The sequence below is a fragment of the Panthera tigris genome, chromosome A2 (assembly GCF_018350195.1).
Source record: "Panthera tigris isolate Pti1 chromosome A2, P.tigris_Pti1_mat1.1, whole genome shotgun sequence".
In the NCBI taxonomy this organism is placed as follows: Eukaryota; Metazoa; Chordata; class Mammalia; order Carnivora; family Felidae; genus Panthera; species Panthera tigris.
Genome location: NC_056661.1, coordinates 137,808,605 through 137,830,369, shown reverse-complemented (window position 1 = coordinate 137,830,369; position 21,765 = coordinate 137,808,605). Strand labels below are relative to the sequence as shown.

Genomic DNA, 21,765 nt, shown 5'->3' with positions numbered 1-21,765 from the left:
AGATTAAGTGCTTTTAGATATAATATCTCATTTGATACTGGTGTGATTCATAGTTATTAATTTTATTTTTACAGAAAATATGAAAAATAATAGCTAATGTATAAGTGCTTACTGTCAGTTATTTTTATGAGTGCTTAATAATATCTCAATTCAGCGAATCTTCATAGCAACCTTAAATTGTATGTATTAAATATAACCTTATGTATGTATTATATATAACCTTAAATTATATATATACAAATATAATAGGTACTATTATTATCATCCCCATTTTACCAGATCACACTGCTTTCCATGGGCAGAACCAAAGGCGAGCCCAGGCAATTTGTACCTTTGCAGGAGTTAGGGGCTCTTATCACAGGCGAGGAGGATGAGACTGAATGAGGGTGTGTTAGCAATGGAGCTTCGCGGTCAAGAGGCAGGCAACAGTGGGAGCTGAGGGAGGAAGGGGAAGGGCAAAGAAAAATGGGCAGAGAGCACTGGAGAGGATAGATGCACTGAGGGACTGTCATCTTGGGGAATGATCCTCAAGGGACATTGGCTTCACTAAATCCATATTTTCCCCTCTAAAATAAGTTCTCATACTTGTTACTTTATATTTGACTGGAGGCTAAAACCGATGGAAAAAATCTCAACCCCTCAATCCTGTGAACAACTCTGTATGAGGGAAATAATAAATACATGAAAATTCTCACTTCTAAGAAATACTATCCCTTTTGTTGACCTCGACAAGTTGATTCTCAAATTTATTTTCAAAACTGGAAAAGAAAATGTGTAAAAAATTAAAAGGAACATAAAAATTGAAAAGAAATAGAAATAGTATCCTTGACGGACCCATTAACATAATTGAATTTGAGGGGTGGTGGACGAGGAACCCATGATCTTTCCCTCTATAACCTAACTTTGAAAATAAGAATGGAATAATTTAATGAGCACCTAATACATGCCAGCACAAAGCCCCAAGCTTTACGTGCATTACCTCCTTTAATCTTCAGTATAAGCTATATACGATTGTCTTCACTCTACAGATGAAGAAAACCAAGGTATGACATAACTTATCTTGGTGGCATTATCAGGTAGGTTCAGGTGGCAGAATTGAATCCCAAATGGCTGAGTCCAAAGTGCTTGCTCTACTCCACTGCACTCCCTTTAGGAAGAATAAAACCTTGGGTATCCCAGGTTATCCTGCTCAACTCTCCCACTCACTCTGTTTTAGAGAGGTGGGATCAATGACTTCCTGCTCATGCTACACGGTAATTTCTGACATCCTGGCCCGCTGTAGCATGGCCTGTAAGATCCTCGCTACTTTGTGAATCAGCCCAGGAACACTTCCCAATTCATCTGTCACCACTTTCAGTTTTTTCTCTTTGTCCCCTCCACCTTTACCTCACCCCTACAACCGCATTCCCAAAGAAGATTTTCATGGAAAACTTTCATGATATTGTTTTAATTATTTTTTAAGTGTCAACTAATAGGAATATTATCCCAATTCGGGAGATTACATACATGCACATAAAAAAAGACTGAAAGGGTGTACATAAAATATTATCCGTGAGCTATTTCAGGAAGATTCTATTACAGGTGGTTTTTATTTTCTTGTTGATGCTTTATATGTTCCCCTAATCATCATCAATAAAAAATGTATTTCAACAATAAAAATTGACCAAAATATTTACAACAGCTGTTATGGCAATGTACCTTTTTTTTAATAGCATAGTTATCAAATTCTCTGCAATTTGCTCTAACATAGAAAATAAAGGAGGTAGTTGCATTCATAGCCATATTCTGAGGTTGGCTGCATTATAGGTACTGTGTATGTTAGTATTTAAGATGAAAATTGAAAACCGGATCCATTTTCATTGAGGTAGCAACAGCTTCTTTGGCAGGCAGCTTGTGCAGTGGTGGACTGGTCTGAAACCAGTCATTTCTCAGTACATTTTGGTCCTACAGGGCTGAAATCACAGCACATATCTTAATGCTTTATCTCCCAGCAGGGACTCTGGTAAGTCTGTCTCAGCTTGAAGTAGCTCTTTGCACATGTTTCAGAATCATAATGAAGATAATCTCTCTCCCGGAAAATAGACGCATCTAATGTAGAGGTCACAAGTACAAAAGGAAAAAAATAGTGTCATTGACCACCTTGACCCCAACCAATTGAATCCCTCTTACACTCATAACATCTTTTCTTCCTTCTTTGAATCTATTGCTCTCTGGTTCAAAGATTTGGGCCTCTTGATGCCATTAGAAGCAGTCTTAGAAACTTGTAGTTTACATGCATCAAGGGTTTTAATGTCAATGAGCTCTATAAAATACCCTGTGAGAACCCAAATTTCCAAAATACATTAAAAGAGCAATGACTTTGTTTCTCTTTTTGAACTTAGTTTTAACGATGGGATTATCTTTTTCTGTCTCTGTCTCAGATTGTCCTGGACCTATATACCTCAGGGAGCTGCTTTCACAATTACTCTCATCTGCTGTCACTACCTCCCATAGTCTGCCCTTAGCTCTTCAAGAGAGAGAATGTTAGGATCACAACATTATTTTATTTTATTTTATTTTATTTCATTTTATTTTATTTTATTTCATTTCATTTCATTTCATTTCATTTCATTTCATTTTGGATCACAAAAAATTTTAAAGGGATCTTCGGATCCTCTATCCAACCTGATTTTATTATAAATGAGGAAACTGTAGCCCACATATTTTAAGGGACCTGCTCAGGGTTATAGAGATAATTAGCAGAAGAGAAGGGTGAAGACTTAAGTCTCCTGATTCCAAAGTGGGGGCTGCTTTCATCATGCCACACGTTGTCTCAAATGAATCAGTAAATTCTATGTAAGGCAGAGACTTTTCAAACAATACAAGGGCATCAAGGCAAACTTCCCTCTCGAGAAAGCCAAAGCCCTTTTGCCAGAGTTCTCTCTGAAGCTCAAGGTCTCAGTGACATTAATGGGAGCATTTGTGAAGGGGCTACTGAACGCCAAGTTATTACATACATTATCTTCAATCTTCAAAGTTGCAAAACTCTCGTTTTGCTGATGAGGAGACTACCTTATTGAGAGACTTACAGAATTTGCCTAAGATCATGTAGCTGAAACTAACAGAGCGAGGATTCAAACCCAAGTCTTAAATGCTTTGTACAATAGGCTAGATTGCTTCTCCTTCCATGAGGTCTTAACTTCAGGGACAAAATGACGGCTCTATGCTTCTTTTTAAAAGACAGAAAGAGGCTCCTGGGTCGTGCAGTTGGTTGAGCATCTGGCTCTTGGTTTCAGCCAGGTCACCATCTCACAGCTCCTGAGCTCAAGCCCCCCCATCCGGCTCAGCGCTGATGGTGCGAGCCTGCTTGTGATTATCTCCCCCTCTCTCGCTGCCCCTCCCCTACTTGTGCACACACGTGTGTGCACTCTCTCTCTCTCAAATAAACTTTAAATAAATAAATAAATAAATAAGTACATGACAGAATTGTATATGTACATCATGTCAATCATACATCAATAAAGTGATTTAAAAAAATGTTACTCTTGCGCTGACAGCATGGAGCCTGCTTAGGATTCTCTCTCTCCCTCTGTCTACCTCTCCCCTGCTCGCGCACACTCTCACACTCTCTCAAAAAAAAATAAATTAATAAAACATTTTTAAATACAAAAAATAAGTTACTCTTTTGGATAATCTCAGTTGCTGGAATCTCAGGGCAAAAACAGAATTAGGGAAGGGAAGGAAAGGCAACACACCAAGACCCTGCTGTGATATGGGACGGTGACAAATCTCTACGAACAGCACCATGTACTCGGGACTTTCTGAGACATACTGAAAGGAAGTCAAGGAGCGGGCACTGAGTCTGGAGAAACATTCTTAACTCTTTGTACCCTATTTTACTGTTTCTTCTGACATGAGAGTTTGCCCAAAGGCAGGACTCGGGCCCAAGGATATTGAGGATATAGAAAAGCCCATATTGGAAGTGGAATAACTGCCCAGCCACAGGCCGCCCGTCGCTAATCCTTTTCCACATACTAAAGAAGAGAACTCCTTGATTCAGCTGTTTATAACAAAGCTATTTTTCGTGTTTCAGATTCTATACACCTTCCAACTTTCAATCTGCCACTCATTTATTTCAGTGGTCTTACTTCTGATGAATTTGTTTCTCTTGAATAATTATATTCTGAACAATGTCTGGCTTTTCAAAAAAATCTTAAGTGAACTGTCCCCAGAGCACCTGAAAAATTGCCTATCTGATGGAAAAAAATTACCGTTTTTATGCTCCAGTAACTCAAAATTGGGCACATAGAAATTTTATCAAACATTTCAAGAGGGAAAAAAAAATCAGTTTTGCTTTGAAAGTAAGAATAGGAAACTTAGAGCCCGGAAGGGACAAGAAACTTAGAATGAAAAGTGCTTTCTCAACCAGAGCACTCCTGTTGAGACATGATAATAAAATGTTCACAGTAATGGAGACACTGTTCCTACTTGGCACAATCTGAACCAAAGAAAAACAAAACCTTTATATTTCTAGAAATATATCTGTTTGTCCAGGCATTTAGGTCTTTCGTTAGACAAACACATGTCATTTTTTTATTGCTCATCAAATATTGAATTGCTTGGATTAAATATTTTAGTTTGATCGTGTTTGACAACACATTAGACCATTTTCCTACAGTTGAGTAAGCCCGTGGATAGATGACATGTATAATGTGATATTGTACTTCTTTTACAATGTAGCTGAGTTAACTGGCATGCAGTATCTAATCCATTTCCCCATTGTGTTTAAATTTAAATAAGAAAAAAATTGAAAAGACTTAAAGCCATCTGCAAACCTAATTAGCATGAACTCTAAGGGATTGTTTCAATTCTATTGTCATACTAGAATGCTATTATATTAAGTATTTGAAATAAGTGGGCCATAGCTAGAGCTAAGAACAGTTTTTGGTATTTGGAAATTTTCATTGCTCTAGTGGAATTTAACTTGCAATGAAAATATTATTTAGTGTAAAGTTTGCTGTTTTTTGTTAGCCAGGAAACCATTCTTTACACAGCTACTATATTAAATTTACAGTGGCAGATCAATAGAGGATCGCAGAAATAATATACCATAATCAGAGTATATGTAATTTTTAAAAGATAATGGCATTTCTTGGGCAATTTTCACTTATTCTTTTAAGTTTTTTTATTTATTTTGAGAAACAGAGAGAAAGAGAGAGAAAGAGTGTGAGTGGTGGAGGGGCAGAGAGAGACAGAGAGAGAGAATCCCAAGCAGACTCCACACTATAAATGCAGAGCCTAACACAGGGCTGCAACCCATGAACCTTGAGATCATGACCTGAACCTAAGTGAAGAGTAGGACACTTAACCAACTGAGCCACCCCAGCACCCCAATTTTCACTTATTTAAAAAAATCTTTCCAAAATAAGGAGGGGAAGCTTAGGCTGTCGTGGAAAAGCTAAAACAAATATATAACATACAATGTAGTTGGGAAAAATATATACATATATATGCTATTTCATAGCTGTATGTGATAAATGCCAACTAGATAGCCAGATAATAAAATAGAAGTTCAGAAGAAGAGATCCCTTTGCATTCAGATGGGAGCAGTGTTCTCTTCCCGCTAGGAAATGCTTACCTAAAAAGATGGAATTGATTGGGACTTTAAAATGAGTGATCAAAATGGTAGAGAGAATCCTCAGTCTCTAGATAAATTTAGACATTCCTAAAGCAGAGAGAAAGTGTGGTTTGTTTCCTGGGTATAACCCAGAGAGAGTAGAAGTATGGAGTCAGAATAGCAGTCTCTAGGAATGATTAGTGTGGTGCCCAAGGAAGGGCTCAGTGTGCATAACATAGAGGTGGGCAGGGAGAACAGCCAACGATCTCTTGGCTCCTAAAAGGGCACAAAAGACACAGAAAGCAGAGGAGTCTAATTAGGGGAGGAAGAGAATGCAGAGTAATTCACTGGACATATGTGAGGCCACACTGGGACTGCAATTGTCTCACCATATTAGGTATAAACACCAATGCCCAAAGATCACACGTTCCATAGCAACTCAGTGTTGGTCATCAGATGTCATGGGATGGTTGAAGAACTGAGTTTCCTTTACCAGAATGACACTTAAGCTTCTCATTACTCAAATCTTGAGAAGGGTTAAGGAAAGAAAGAAAAGCAGAAATCAAACTGTTTCTTTGCATAGTGAGTTTTGTGGCTATAAAATCCATGTTGGCTAGACACAATTGCACAATGATACATTCATTCCTTTAACAGCATGTATTAAACTAGAATTTTGGAACAATGCCATCATCTGATGCTAGCCACTATGGTTAAGTTCCAGGAAGCATAAGCATTGATAAGAAAAAAACCAACCCTATCCTTAAGCTAGTTATAGCTAATAAAAGAGAAAAGTATATAAACAAATAATTGCATTGTGGATTAATAGGGGCTTTAGTGATGTGTAAACAGTGCAGTGAGAATATAAAGGAAGTCATAAACATAGCTTTTTGGTGGGGTGTATAGGAAAGCCTCATTGTGGAGGAGATATGGAGTTGTGTTTTTAGGAGTTGAATAAGAGATGAGAGAGATGTTTTACCAGACAGAAGAAACAACAAAGAGTAAAATCGTGGCTATTTTTCACAACATAGAGAGTTAAAAAACAATATAAATGGTTAGAATGGATGGAGGTAGACTCTTCCTGTGAAAAATAATATTGGAGAGGTAGGCACAAACTAAGATTAGGAAATTTCTTACATATCTAAGGAGTTCACCCTTTGTTTTTTGTTTGTTTGCATTTGCTTTTGTTTTTTAATTAAGGACATTTTAAAGATTTTTAAGCAAATTGCTAAATTGTCAAGTTCATGTTAGATTATTATTTTTAATTATTCATGACCTGTTTTTAATCATACCCTAATCACCCTGTTGGTGAGGAAAGGACTCCCACCCTAGGATTATGAGATGGCCAGATACAGACACCTAACACTGGACAGATGAGATTAACAGCGGTTTATTTGTCACACACACTTACAGCCTGGGGGAGCAGAGAATCATACACCACATAGGGCCAGGGTTGCATTCAGGAAGAGCGTGAACAAGCAGAAATCCCTACTCAGAGAAAAGCAAAAAGGGCACCTGGTCCTCTTGATAAGGATGGTTGTTTGAGTAAGGGAACTTCTTCACAGTAGCAGAGTGGGGAGGAGAACTTGCAGTTAGACCAAAGGCCTCCTGGCTCCACCAGGTATGAAGACAAACAAAATATTGAGCCTTATTTTAGGCCTCACACCACATGGCCCTATTTAACTAAATTTAGTAAGCAGTTAAAATTAGGTGCGCCTGGGTGGCTCAGTTGGCTAAACATCCAACTTAGGCTCAGGTCATGATCTCGCAGTCTGTGAGTTCGAGCCGCGTGGCGGGCTCTGTGTTGACAGCTCAGAGCCTGGAGCCTGCTTCTTCGGATTCTGTGTCTCCCTCTCTCTCTGCCCCCCACCTGCTCACACTCTCTCTCTGTCCTGTCTCTCTCTCAAAAATAAATAAACATTAAAAAAATGATAATTAGTTAAAATTAAACTCATACCAAACAGTGCTGGTTTTAGATGGAATGTTCTAAAATTCTAGTATATTATTTAGAAAGAAACAGAGCACATAATACGTACTCAATCCCTTCCCTTGCCATCTTTTTCTCTCTTCTTTAAAATTTTATAACAACCCTATATTCGCCCCCACCCATTTTTTTGCACTTATCCTATTCTGCTTTGTCATATGATTGTGCCCAAGTCATTTATATCTCTGGGGTATGCAGAGATAAGCTCCTTATAAGCTTAGAGTATAAGGGTATACAATTAGAGTATAAGCTTTTTAAGAGAACAGGTAGCATTACATACATCTCAGGATACCCTATACTGCTGGCAGAGTGCTATGTACATAGTAGTTAGTCAGTAAATTCATCGAATGAACTCCAAAGCAAGCAAGTAATTCAACCAAAACAAGAAATAGCAGAGCCAAGTCTCTTTACATCAACCACATCTTTTTTCAACTCTACCAATAATAGGCTGCTTGTATTAGAGATTTAAATATGTGTTGTAGAATTAAAGAAATTATTTTGTTTTTGGAGATCCCATGGTCTCTAGCAAAAAATTCCAAAAAATATGTTTTAATCATGTTCAGATATCTCTCTAGTAGAAGATAAAATGAAATAAACGTGTACAAAGTTAAATACTAAATTATGATAGAATATTTTTAATCTGAAGAACGTAAGAATTTGATGCTTTAGATTCTGTGTCTCCCTCTCTCTCTGCCCCTCTCCCACTTGTGCTCTGTCTGTCTCTCTCAAAAATAAATATTAAAAAAATTAAAAAAAAACAAACAGTCGGTTAAGTGTCCGACTTCAGCTCAAGTCATGATCTTGAGGTTCATGAGTTCGAGCCCTGCATCAGACTCTGTGCTGACAGCTCAGAGCCTGGAGCCTGCTCTAGATTCTGTGTCTCCCTCCAGAGGCCCCTCTCCCAATTGCACTCTGTCTCTCTCAAAAATAAACACTAAAAAATTAAAAAAAAAAATTTGATTAGCCCTTGTATAGCCTTAACTCATTAGTCTTCCCCTTCCCATTGTAAAAAAAATATTGCCATATACTACCTCTCCTCTCTTAGATACTCCTTAATATATCTCTCTCAAGTTGTCCAATATAAGACTGATTCAATGGGAACCATATGGGCCCATTTCCAGAAATTGATTTGGTTGGTCTAGGGTAGGATCTAGACACACATCTATATTTCTAGGACAGACTTCACTGAGATTTAGAGCTATCTATCCAGATGTCTCCTGGGAATTTCCACCTTCTGTCCCACAGACACCTACAATAGATACACACAAGACTTTTTAAATTCATTTTTTTTTCTCCTATACCTGTCCTTTCTCTATATTTCCAATCCAGGAAATCACTATCACATGATCCAACTACCCAACCCCCAAACTACCCAAGCAGGAAACCTTGGAGACACGCTTGATTTCTCTTGTTTCCTTACCCACACTCCCACGAGGGTCTTTCAGGACCAAGTCTCATGTATATTTACTCTTGAAAATCTCAAAGTTCCCCAGGTTCTTTATATTCACTACTAATGGCTTAGTTTACACTTATCATCACTTTCATCATCAAAAAATTCTTCGATTCAGCTTGTATCCTTGACACTATCTTCCATAGGGCTTTTGGAGAGTTTAGAAAATTTTTCTGGAAATTAAAATCTGAGTATGTTACTTATTTCTGAAGACTCAATGACTGCTTTTTGCCTGAAGAATCAATTATGAGGCCCTCAGTTTCCACGTTTCCCCTCTAGTCCTTTCTTTTGGGTCCCTATTCCATGCTTTTATACACATCCTAAGCTCCAGTCATGAAGAAATATCTGGAGTTCCTGGAAATTCCTCCATAGTTCCATATTTTTTCACGTTGCTTCTTCTACTAAGTGTGTCCTCCACCAGATACCATGTGAATGGAAAACATCTCATGCTCAGAGATCACACGAATAGATCTGCTCCTTACTAGTTACGTATCATTTAACTTCTCCAAGCCCTATTTTACTCTTATGTAATATGGGGTAATAGAACCTAGGAACAAACATGAAATGTAAAATGCTTAGAAAGATTTTCCCAAGATTAAATAGACCATGGTTTCCCTGTTTCTCTAAGGTTGAGCCAGGTGTGACTTTTATGTAAACATTCCTTCCAATAAACACACAAACATCAGATTAAAACACACACACACACACACACACACACACACACACACAGCACCTTGGGAAAATATACCTGTGTATTTTTTTTATATTTGAAGAAAGTGAAGCTGAGCAAAAGCAGAGGTGGCTGAAGACAACAAACAGAATGATGATACACGGGCAAGACTTGAGCCTCAGATGCAAGCCGACTGTAGGCTGACCACTCTGATCAGCCTTACTCTCTTCACATACTACTGGTACAGACGTCCTGATGACATCTGCTTCCACCTACTACCTTCCCTTCTGGTTTCACTCGATGGAGCAAGGTTGGGGAGGGGTGGGTGGGGGTGAACAGTGCCGAGGTTACTTGAAGCCTTCAGAAAGTCATCTACTGTCTTAAGTAGTTTTCCCAAGTTTCTTTTGAGCTGTTTTACTAAAGTACCTGCACAGCACCGACCCCATAGGCAAGGCATGCATTGTACTGATTAATAGTGTTGCTTTGTAATCATGGACCTGAGGAAAAGTGTGTACCAACTTATCAACATCATTGTTTGGTAAATAGTGAAATGGATGATTTATGCCTATTCTTGTTGAGATCCCAGAAGACCCTGTCACTGGTTACTCTGTCTAGGGGCGCCTCGGTGGCTCAGTCAGTTAGGCATCTGACTCTTGATGTGGGCTCAGGTCATGATCTCACAGTTGTGAGATTGAACAGTGCAGCAGGTAATGTGCTGACAGTGTGGAGCCTGCTTGGGATTTTCTCTCCCTTAATCTCTCTCTCTCTCTTTGTCTCTCCAAAAATAAATAAATAAATATTTAAAAATTTGAGAAAAAAAAAAGAAGAAGGAGAAAAATGATGCCTATGTGACCATCCTACACTCCTTTTGACCTCCTAGTTCTGAGGTATAAAATGCACGTATTGGACATTCCTGATCAGAGAGAAAAAGTGCATCTTGATACAGCCCTGCAGAGGGAGGACAACTACACTTGTTCCCAGTCTCCTCAGATACCTTTCCCTGAGGCTGCTTTTGGTTGAGATGCACGGTCTTATTTCATGCTGTTGCCTTTTCCCTGCAGTAAACCATAAAGCCGTAAGCTTTGACATTTTTGGACCTACACATCTTCCTTTTTTTCTCTTTTGTTTTTAAACAGATTTTTTTTAAATTTATTTATTCAGTTCGAAAGGTGGGGAGAGGGGCAGAGGGAAAGAAAGAATCCCAAGCAGGCTCCACGCTGTCAGCACAATGCCCCATGCAGGGCTCGATCTCATGAACCATAAGATCAAATCAAGTTGACACTCAACCAGCTGAGCCACCCAAGTGTCCCCTATGAATCATTAGTAGCTAAATACTGTCTCACTTGCCACCATTTGTGCAGGTGGGTTTCAAAAGATCATCCCAGCTAATAAAATATGCAAATATCTAACAAACACATTTAAAAAAATACCTAGAAATTTATAAATGTTATCAATGTACAGAGATAACCACTTCTTGTATTAAAAAATACTATTAGGTTGAAAACATCACCTCATACATATGACAAATATTGTGAACTTGGTTACTGTGCAAAAAGTGTTTATAAAGACTGAATGGAAAAAATAGCTCACCACGTGGAATAAAATAAGGCATGGGTATTCAAAAGTGAATACCACAAGAGTCAAAGACCAAACTGGGAAAGTTAAAACTTAAAGAAGATTTTTTTTAAATGTAGGAGATATTTTTATGAACCAGGAGTACAGGAGAGCTTCTGAAAATGCATAAATAATGAAGTGAAAGGGGCCATATTTCATTGTATCAATATTAAGGTTAGGTGAAGTTAATATAAAACAGAAAACTGAAAGAATATAGCCAGACCTAAACCAATAAAAAGATTTTATCTCTAAATACATAGGAAACATGTATAAATCAGTTAGAAAAAGAAGGGAAAACAGAGGCTTAAACCTACTGGTAATCATATTAATGAACACTGAAATAATACTGACCTATTTTATACCTATCAGATTGGTAAAGCATAAATTACAAAAATACCAAATGTGGAGAATTATGTGGAGAATATTGCTAGTGATAATATACTTGGGTATAAATTTCAAGAGTAATAACCTACAGGGCACCAGGGTGGCTCAGTCGGTTAAGCATCCGACTCTTGATTTTGGCTCAGTCCATGATCTCACAGTTCTGTGAATTTTAGCCCCACATTGGGCTCTGTGATGATAGCATGGAGACTGCTTGGGATTCTGTCTCCTTCTCTCTGCACCTCCTCTGCTCTCTTTCTCTGGCTCTCAAAAAGAAACAAACTTAAAAAATAATAATAACCTGCATTACTCAGAGAACTTATGATCCGGCAAACCCATTCTTGCATTTATATCACAGAGAAATCCCCACACATGTCAGTGAGGGTAGTGAGCAAGGAGGATCATCAATTTATTTGCATAGTTGAGAGTTTGAGGCAATGATGGTGTCCATCCCTAGAACACTGTATAATAAAGTGCAATGGGTACACTAGGTAGCAACTCAAAACGAAGGATCAGCTATATAAATATAGTCACATGGATAGACCTTAAGATATATGGCATGGAAATGTAAAAAAGAGATTTAATGTTATGGTACAAAGCCATTAATGTAAATTAAAAATAAATATATACTTAAAATACTACATGTTTATCAAGATTCAAAGATCTCAAGGATATATATCAAATTTATGTGAAGGGGAATAAGAGGAACAGGATGAAAAAAATAACAGAGGAAAACAAGAGGAATGTAGCAAGCATATATATTAGTGAAATAAACTGATTAGTATATATTTAACTGAAATTTTTGCACATCAGGTTTAAAAAAATAACATGGAATCCTGAATTCTGCCTCAGTGCCAGGCTTTTGACAGAATCCTCTTAAATTTTGAAAGCTTTGTTTAATCAGAGATAATTATATAGTGTTATTTCAAAGTTTAATCAATGGGCTCATTAATTAATGCATGTGAAGGAAATTAAGGTGTTGACACACTTTCTAATTTTATTTAAATTAAAACATATAATCCAAAATTTTATGAGTGAATTTATTACTGAACATCAACAAATATTGTTAAAATACTAGAATTAGTTACCAGATAACTTTTCATCCAAGCTGATACATGTTTGTGAGTATAAGGAAACATAAAAATAACAAAGTATATACCATCTGCAATATTTATTTACTGACTGATCACTCAATGTTATATTGGTGGACATAAGTAATGATTCTATTCACAATCCATTTTCAGGGATTTCTGTTTCTAGCCTTGATAAAGTAATAATGACTGGATTTACCCTCTCAAGCAATCTTAAAATGGACAAAATATATGCAACAACAGATTTCGGACACTGGACAACAGGTGGGCAGGAGAAGGATCCGGGAACAAATGAGGTAAGCCAACAGTTGTCCCAGCTTGCTACCCACAGGGTTTCCAGAGGAGGGGACCCCAACCCAGAGGCTAGCAGACTTGCCCAGCTGAAAAGACAGAACTGAGAGTTTGGGGAGGGTGAGGAAATGGAATTCACAGCCCTCTATCCATTAAATAATTGGATTAAGTGTTTACAATAGATTTTGAACAGAATGTTAAAAAAAAAAATTGAAAGTACTCATTTTATAAAAATTTGATACCTTTATAAAATATTAAAGGATATTTATAAGGTGGATCATCAAAGGTCAACATTTCAAAAACCTAAGGGCAGCTAAAAAGAAAACATGTCCTTCTATCATGACATGTTTTTCTCATTCAACATTAACCTTGTCACAAGAAGTTTATACTTCAGTTATTTGATTGTGCATATATAAAAATGGGTAAATTTCATCAACTATAGGTTTTGTGTAATACAATATAGATACTTATTTAGAGACAACTATGAGTTGAATGTTCATGGCGATTAGTTCCAAGTATTTCTGCTCCATAAATTTCCTACTTTAATGACAACATTGTTTGTACCATGACTTTATTCTCCACAAATATGGTATTGTGTTATCATGTTAACACATATAATTTGTTCAATGCTAAACCTTTGATTACTCTATAGTACCAGTCATGGTAGCATCAGATGTGTCACTTTCAACTCAATGACAATTTAAAAGTATTTCATTGGTTCCTTGAGTTGAATTAAAAAGTTGAATGGTTGGAGGGGAGCCTGGCTGGCTCAGTTGGAAGAGCATGTGATTCTGATTCTTGATCTTGGGGTTGTGAGTTCGAGCCCCACGTGGGGTGTAGAGATTACTTAAATAATAATAAAACTTAAAAAAATCAAACCATTAGAATTAATTTACCTGACTTTCTGTTTGAAGCATCTGATGTCACAGATGTAAAACAGGCTTTATTTAAGTGTTTGAAAAGTTCTGATGGGGCCAACACCTTAATTCCTATTGTTTTATTTTTTGTACATGCTTAAAAATAATGGAAATCAGAAATGAGTGAAATGAATTAAAAGACTCTTTCGATTTTTAATGAAAAGTTATTTATAGTCTTCCTAAAATAACTACCTAGTCCCACCTTTCAAGTAGATGCTAATGTATCTGAAGCATATATTTGTTTTTCAGTGATATCACTATAGTTTCCATGTTTAGACAGTAAACATCATCAAACTTTTTTTAGTGCATTGCTGTTGAAAGGGTTTATTACAAAATTCAAGAGACTAACCCCAAAATATAGTTTTATATTTATTATGTTATATATATTACACAATATTATAAATAAATACTGTTATATCCTACATAATAAAAGACTAAAAACACTGTAGGAAGAACATTCAGGTCACTCATAGACCCTGCAGAATGACTGCCCAGGCTCCTTTTCTGCCAAGTACTTCGGTCACATCTAATTTATAGTTCCCCATGGTTCCCAGTAATGCTACAGATGCGTAGCTTCGTGGGTTTGTAGATCTCAAAGTCTAAAGCGTTTCGTGGGTTTGTAGATCTCAAAGACTAAAGCAGAGGCTGTGGCTCCGTGGACTCATTTGCCATGTGGCCAGCAGAGGCAGAAGCTTTGACTATTTTTTCCATACCACTCTACACCGGAAGGAGTTACCTGTTCTATGTTGCTTACCCCCTAACACACTTTATTCTGTTAGTGAGTATCTCTCATGCTGTCCTTGAAAGGAAAGCAATCATTGTGTTCTGGAAAGAGATGGGAAAAGAAATCTTCTGATTTAAGCCCAAGCTGAAGTAAGAATTCTGCTCCCTGCACACCAGAACCTGGAATTACAGCATGAAGTCTACCAAATGCACCCCAGCTTATTTTAATGCAGCTATTAGTGTCAATACTTCATTTTAAAAATAAATAAATAACCCCACAAAATGTAAGATATATGCTAAAATAGAAAGGATATCAGGACAACCAGGAATAAATGAGAATTGTTCTAGGCAAACCACGTCATGAGCTTACCCTAACTAGAATGCTGGATACCACACCAGTACAATGAATTGTGTTTTGCTTTTACTACTTCTGCTCACATGTTTTAAGTTAAGCACTGATTTATTTGCCTACTTTGTGCCAACAGTGTAAAAGAACACTGTCAATCATGATCTCATAACACTTAAAACAAATCCATTACAGGGGCGCGTGGGTGGCTCAGTTGGTTAAGCATCCAACTGTTGATCTTAGCTCAGGTCTTGATCTCAGGGTTCTGCGTTCAAGCCCAGCATTGGGCCCAGTGCTGGGTGTGACGCCTACTTAAAAAAAAAAATTTAGAATTTACCTAAATGGCACAGTTATTTCATCATAGAATTGAGATTTTTACCCTGCTTTAACACGAAAGTCTGTAGGAGTGATCATGTTTCATTGAAGTGTTATGTATTCTATAAAGCCTTCCCTGACATTCTCCTGTTCTGATAATCTATTGCTGCAACAAACAGCCATAAACTTAGTGGCGTAAAACAGCCACAATTTTATGAGGCTCCTGGATTCCACAAGTCAGAAATTTCTTTTTTCTTTAATATACTTGATTTTATTTTTTAAATACGGTTTGTTTTATTGTGGTAAGAACATTTAAAATGAGATCTACCCTCTTAACAAAATCGTGAGTGTACAATACATTATTGTTAACTATACATTACATCTGATGTTGTACAACAGATCTCCAGGGCTTGTTCACCCTATTTACCTGGACCTTTGTGCCCATGGATTAGTAACTCTGTAGATCCTCCTCCTTGCATCCCTCGGCGACCACCATTCCACTCTTTCATTCTGTGGATCTGACTAGATTAGATGCCTCATGTAGGTGGAATCCTGCAATATTTGCCTGTTGGTGACTGGCCTGTTTTACTCAGCATAATGTCCTCAAGGTTAATCCATGTTGTCACGTATTGCAGGATATTTTGACAGGGCACAAACAGCACAGATGGTTTGCTTTTGTTTAAGACTGAGGTTCAACTAAGAGAGATACAGGTGGCTCAGTCTGGATCATCTGAAGGCTTATTCATGTGCATTTCCAGTGATGGGACTCAATGAGGCCAAAGCTGGGTTCAGTAGGAAACAGAAAGCCTGCATGTGGCCTCTCCAAGTGGTTTAGTCTTCTTACTAAATGGCAATTGGTTCCGAGAGGAAGTGTAACAAAAGGGAGTGTATGGAGACGTTACAAAAGAAACAGGAGGAAGCCTCCTGGCTTTTTAAGACTAGACTCAGAAGTTACATAACTCCATTTACACCGTGCTCTGTTGGTCAAGGCAAGCACAAAACTGCCCAGGTTCAAGGGGAGAGGTATAGACCCCACCTCTCAACGGGAAGAATATCAAAGAATTTAAAGCTATATTTTAAATGACTACATTCCCAGGGCGCCTGGGTGGCTCAGTCGGTTAAGCGTCCGACTTCAGCTCAGGTCATAATCTCACAGTCTGTGAGTTCAAGCCCCACATCGGGCTCTGTGCTGACAGCTCGGAGCCTGGAGCCTGCTTCCGATTCTGTGTCTCCCTCTCTCTCTGACCCTCCGCTGTTCATGCTCTGTCTCTCTCTGTCTCAAAGATAAATAAACATTAAAAAAATTTTTTAAATAAATGACTACATTCCCTTTCTCTCTCCCATCCACCCACAGATAGATTTGACCACTCCTTTGTGTTCCCATAGTACCTTGTACAGACAACTGCTTAATCACTTGACCTATTTTAGCACTTATCTGTTTATATAGAGACTCTCTCTATGGGCTAGAAGTTTCTTAAGGTGCAGGTCTCTTTTATCCCAAGAACTTAGCATAATGCATGGCACATAGCAGTTGCTCAATAAATGTGTGTTGAAAAATTGGTTGATGGATGGATTGGTTAAAACAAACAAACAAACCAAAACATACACTTCTTCCAGTTCCCAACTATAGTTAGATTTTGTGCATTAAAATATCAGCTGCCTCCATCCTTCCTCTATTCCAGAAGGATGCCCTAAAATCTCCCTTAGTGAGGAGCATATGAACAAATAATCTACCTTCCTGTCAGAGATTTCATTTCTGAAGGTGAAAATCATGTAGTAAGCTAGTTACAGGCTTCCAGAGGAGGTTTTGACATCTCCTTTCTCCTTCCCTTCCTTTCAGGTAAAGAGCAACTGAGGCCTCCATATTTCCCTCCAAATATCTTTTGGTTTTGGGACTCAGAGGCGTGACAGGGCCCTAACAGGACTGCCTTGTGACCTAGGCATCTGGCCCTGGAAAATGTGGCTTTTGGTTCAGCTATACTTGGTGCTGTGGTTTCCTCTATGAAAGCATTTAGTAAACATCCCTGCTTTCCTGTCCTCTACTTTCTTAGTTTTCAATACCACCCCAAGATCTAAACTCTGTTCAAAATTTTCTGGTCTTCACTGAATTTTAAGAGTTGATAATGCTGTAAGCCCTATGTACAGGAAAATGCATACTTATGTTAGTGAGATGAAAATGATAGTCTTTATTCCATGTTTTCTATCTTGACATTTTTTCTGATTTATGAAATGTATTTGTTTTATAATACTTTGGTATTTCAGATTTTTTTCCCTCTTTACCAAAAAAAAAAAAAAAAAAAAAAAAAAAAGAGGCCTGCGTCAAAAATACAATGGAATGTTTTCCTGGATTTGTTTGGTGTCATTCAGCTGCTCCACAAGTTTTATTTTCTGGATCAACAAATATGCCTCAATTTAATTATATTGCTGCTCAGTTGAATATCTTGTAATACCTTGAAAATATAAAAGAGATGGTTGAGCAAGAGTTCCGCTTCCAGAGAGAACATTACTGAGCGGCTTTTCTAGATCAGTTTGGCTCGAGTGTGACAATTGGAGGCCACCTCCTCAGCCTGGAGCCCCTCACCTGGCTCACATCCTCTGTGGAGGCTTCCCATGAAGGCTGGAACGGGCCTGAAGGGAGATGGGTCCAGGACTGTGATCCCATGGTTATATGTAAAATTTGCAGAAGTAAAATATTTACCTGCAATTTGAGTTTAATTGAACCGTCTCTTTTTACTGTGACCGCCTCTGTAACATTACTCACCTTCCTGCTGAAGGGGCTGCAAAGGCAATGGCACTTTTTAGGTTCAACAAAGCAGAGGCTGAGTTGGGAGTGTGCCATTTCAACCGCAACTTGAAAATGCGTTCTAGAACATGTTAGTAAATCAGATTATAAATGACAGATTCTCAATATTCTTATATATGCGGAGTAACTTCCTTACACATCTTTAAATCTAAATTATTTATTTAAATTAAATACATGAGAAAAAAATTTAAAGTAATGTAAAGCAATGGCCATAAAGGTAAGTAGGGGTGAAATCAAGAATAAGTAAACTGTCCTTAAAAAGTGAATTGTAACCAAAACCTCAGACTGTATCAAAAACAATAATTCCTGGGGCACCTGGGTGGCTCAGTCGGTTAAGTGTCTGACTTCAGCTCAGGTCATGATCTCACGGTTCGTGGGTTCAAGCCCCGTGTCCTGCTCTGTGCTGACAGCTCAGAGCGTGGAGCCTCTTAAGATTTCTTTGTCTGTCTGTCTGTCTGTCTGTCTCTGTGGCCCACCCTTGCTTGCGCTCTGTCTCTATCTCTCTCAAAAATAAACATTAAAAAAACATTTTTTTAAAGTCTCTAGGAAGCAAACATGCTGAGAAGTTCAAAGTTCATTTAAAAAAAAAAGCGCAGAGAACACAGGGGCACCTGGGTGGCTCGGTCCGTTAAGTGTCCAACTTTGGCTCAGGCCATGATCTCACAGCTCGTGAGTTCATGGGCTCTGTGTTGACAGCTCAGAGCCTGGAGCCTGCTTCCGATTCTGTGTCTCCCTCTCTCTCTGCCCCTCCTCCGCTCACTCTCTCTCTCTCTCTCTCTCTCTCTCTCTGTATCTCAAAAATAAATAAATGCAAAAAAATAAAACAAACACAATAATTCATTAAGAAAAAGAGATACATTTACAGGAAAAGTCATGAATAGACTCTTGGATTTTTTGATAATCCAGATACTGAAGAAGACAAAATTATATGAACACATTGAGAAAATATTTGAAATTCTCCCTTGCTTGACATGACATATTAATATCAATGAATGTACATATATGTAAAATCACCTGTAGGGCTTTTTAAACTACAAATTGCTGGGTCCCACCCCCAGAGATTCTGAATCTGCAACTCTGGGCTGGTGGAACAGGCAGGGATAATTTACATTTCTGATTAGTCCTAGTAATGCAGATGCTGCTGATTCAGGGGCCACAGAGAACCACTGATACTTTTTAGTATACTAGAAAGATACTTTTTAGTGATAATTATCTTGTTTTTTTTCTTTCTTTCTTCCTTTTGCCTTTATTGTAACAAATTTAGTAGTCTGTTCCATACTTTAAAAAAAACAAGTGGTTACCCGTAAATATCATCTTACATTCCTAGTGATAATATTCTGATCATTTCTGCTTACATTCTCTTTGTTTTCTTGTATAGAAATCTTTGTCATCAGAATATGTTTACCACCACATGTTGTGCTATATCAATTAATTTCAGACCTTATTGCATACATAATTGGAATTCTGAACAATGCAAATGAAAAATTATGCCCATGTTCAACATTCTCAAGAATTTGTAGAAAGCCTTTAAAACTGTTTTGGTTCAATAGATAAAACAAAACCTGAAACTCATTGCATAATGAAAAACTGTGTTGTTTTCAATCTGGTAAAAATGATCGTATGACTGGGTGTGGCTATTATGATTATGAAAGGGGTACTTATGTTTTGTGAAATTGAGGTTTTGGTTAACTGCTCCAGAGAACCCACAGGAATGAGTGACTTTGGGGCATGCAGGTCATCTTTACTTAGTTGGCAAGGTGATAATTGATTCTAGATTGCTTGGCACATGTAAGTGTCCTTGGCAAGTTTCAAGTTCTACCAGATGTTGGGTACTGCTTTTAGAGTGCTTGTGAATAGTTTCTCGTGTCACTCCACTGCTACAAGGAAACAAAAGCTTTGTGTTTCGTCCCATCAAAAGTGATTCCTTGGGCATTACTGTCTTGTATTGTACATTTCTTACTCTCTGATGGAGACAGAAACCAATTTGATCTGTGCAGTGATTGATGGTGTTTGTTTAAACCCAGAACTCTACTGATGTCCCAAAGCTAGACTCTCAAAAACAAAATAAAACAAAACAAAACAAACTCCAAACTATAATCGAAGCAGATTTAAGTGAAAACTCCTCTTCCATGGCAGACTAATTTCTCACTGTTCATCTTTAAAGTTTATATGTGAAATACAACATAGAGGTTTTCATATGTTTTACAAAAGAAGATGATAAATATTTAGTGACTCTTTCACTGGAAAAAGCACACAGTGCCACCTACAAAAAAGTAACTTCTGATATGGTATTTAATTTGATTATTACTTCCAAAAAGGACTTTTAGGAAGCAAGTGTGGGACTTCCGCTTCTTGGAAGATAAAGTGCACATATTCCTCCTGCTAAAAACAACCAAACTCCTGGTGGTTAGTTATTTGAAAAAGAGAAAGAAAGAAAGAAAGAAAGAAAGAAAGAAAGAAAGAAAGAAAGAAAAGAAAACTCTGAAAGGTAGAGAGAAGGCAGACCAGATAGGCACCTCAGGACACAAAGAACAATATGGTGATGAGTTCCTTGGGATTTTTCTGTTTTCTGAGTTTTTTGGAAGGGGGTGGTTCTCCTATATCCATGGACTTAGAGGTAAAGAAGCTAGTTACCTGGAAATGCCAATAGATGCAGACTAAATAAATAAATAACAACAAGAAGTTTCTTCTCTTCAGCCAAAATACTAAGAAAGGAATATCCTAGAAAGATAGAAAATTTTAAGACAACAACCACTTGATTTCAGTCAAAGACCACAGCAAAACTTTGGCTCTATCACTACCCATGCTGACAAAGGCCAACAGGGGAGCCTAGGCTTGCACTCCTGTCCAGCAGTGATGAAGTGCCTCCCTCTCCCCACTGGGCTGGGTCAGAGGAATGGAAATTCAGGACTTGCCCCACTACTCAGTGGTAAAGAAGGCACTACTCTCCTCCCAGGTAGTGGAGACCATTTTCGAGGCGCTGGGATCCTGTAGTTCCAGAAAATAAGAAAATAAACAACAACAAAAAGGAGAAAAAAAAAAAACAAACACTGATGGAGGTATGTGAAAGGGCCTTTGCCCCTTTGAGCCAACTAACTGAAAGAATTCTGGTGACCAAAACTGGAAAAATTTGAGGAACAAAAATTTCTTAAAATAAGTTGAATTGTAACCCAAACTATAAAACAAATATCAGTGAGTCAAAACTGATACACATAAATGATTGACTAAATTAATAAATGGGGATGAAAGGCAAATTTCCCATACAGAAGAATTCCAGATAATTTATGTAGATATTTTACCCTCAAGGAAGGAGCGTAACTCTTCACTCTTTATGTGTGGGCTACATCTAGTGACTTGTTTCTAAAGATTGCAATATGGAAAGGGGAACAAAACCATAAAACTTCACAGCCAGAAAGCTCACAAACACTAACTTAGCCAGGTGATCAAGGTCAACATCAATATAAATAAACTGTGTTGTACCCTTGATATGTACTCTGATACGGTGTGGTGAATATGGCAGTTTTCCTCTGTGTGGTCTTCCTCCTTAAAATACATAACCCCAGTCTAATCATGAGGAAGACATCAGA

At 37.8% G+C, this 21,765-nt stretch overlaps 1 long non-coding RNA gene across 2 annotated transcripts in view; it reads left to right on the top strand.

Moving 5' to 3' along the window:
- Positions 1-21,765, top strand: part of LOC122234457 — a 264,574-nt gene that overhangs the window by 218,719 nt on the left and 24,090 nt on the right. For both annotated transcript variants that reach the window (XR_006212245.1, XR_006212247.1), the window contains exon 7: positions 12,937-13,079. This is a non-coding gene — a long non-coding RNA (uncharacterized LOC122234457). The remainder of the gene's footprint in view (positions 1-12,936; positions 13,080-21,765) is intronic.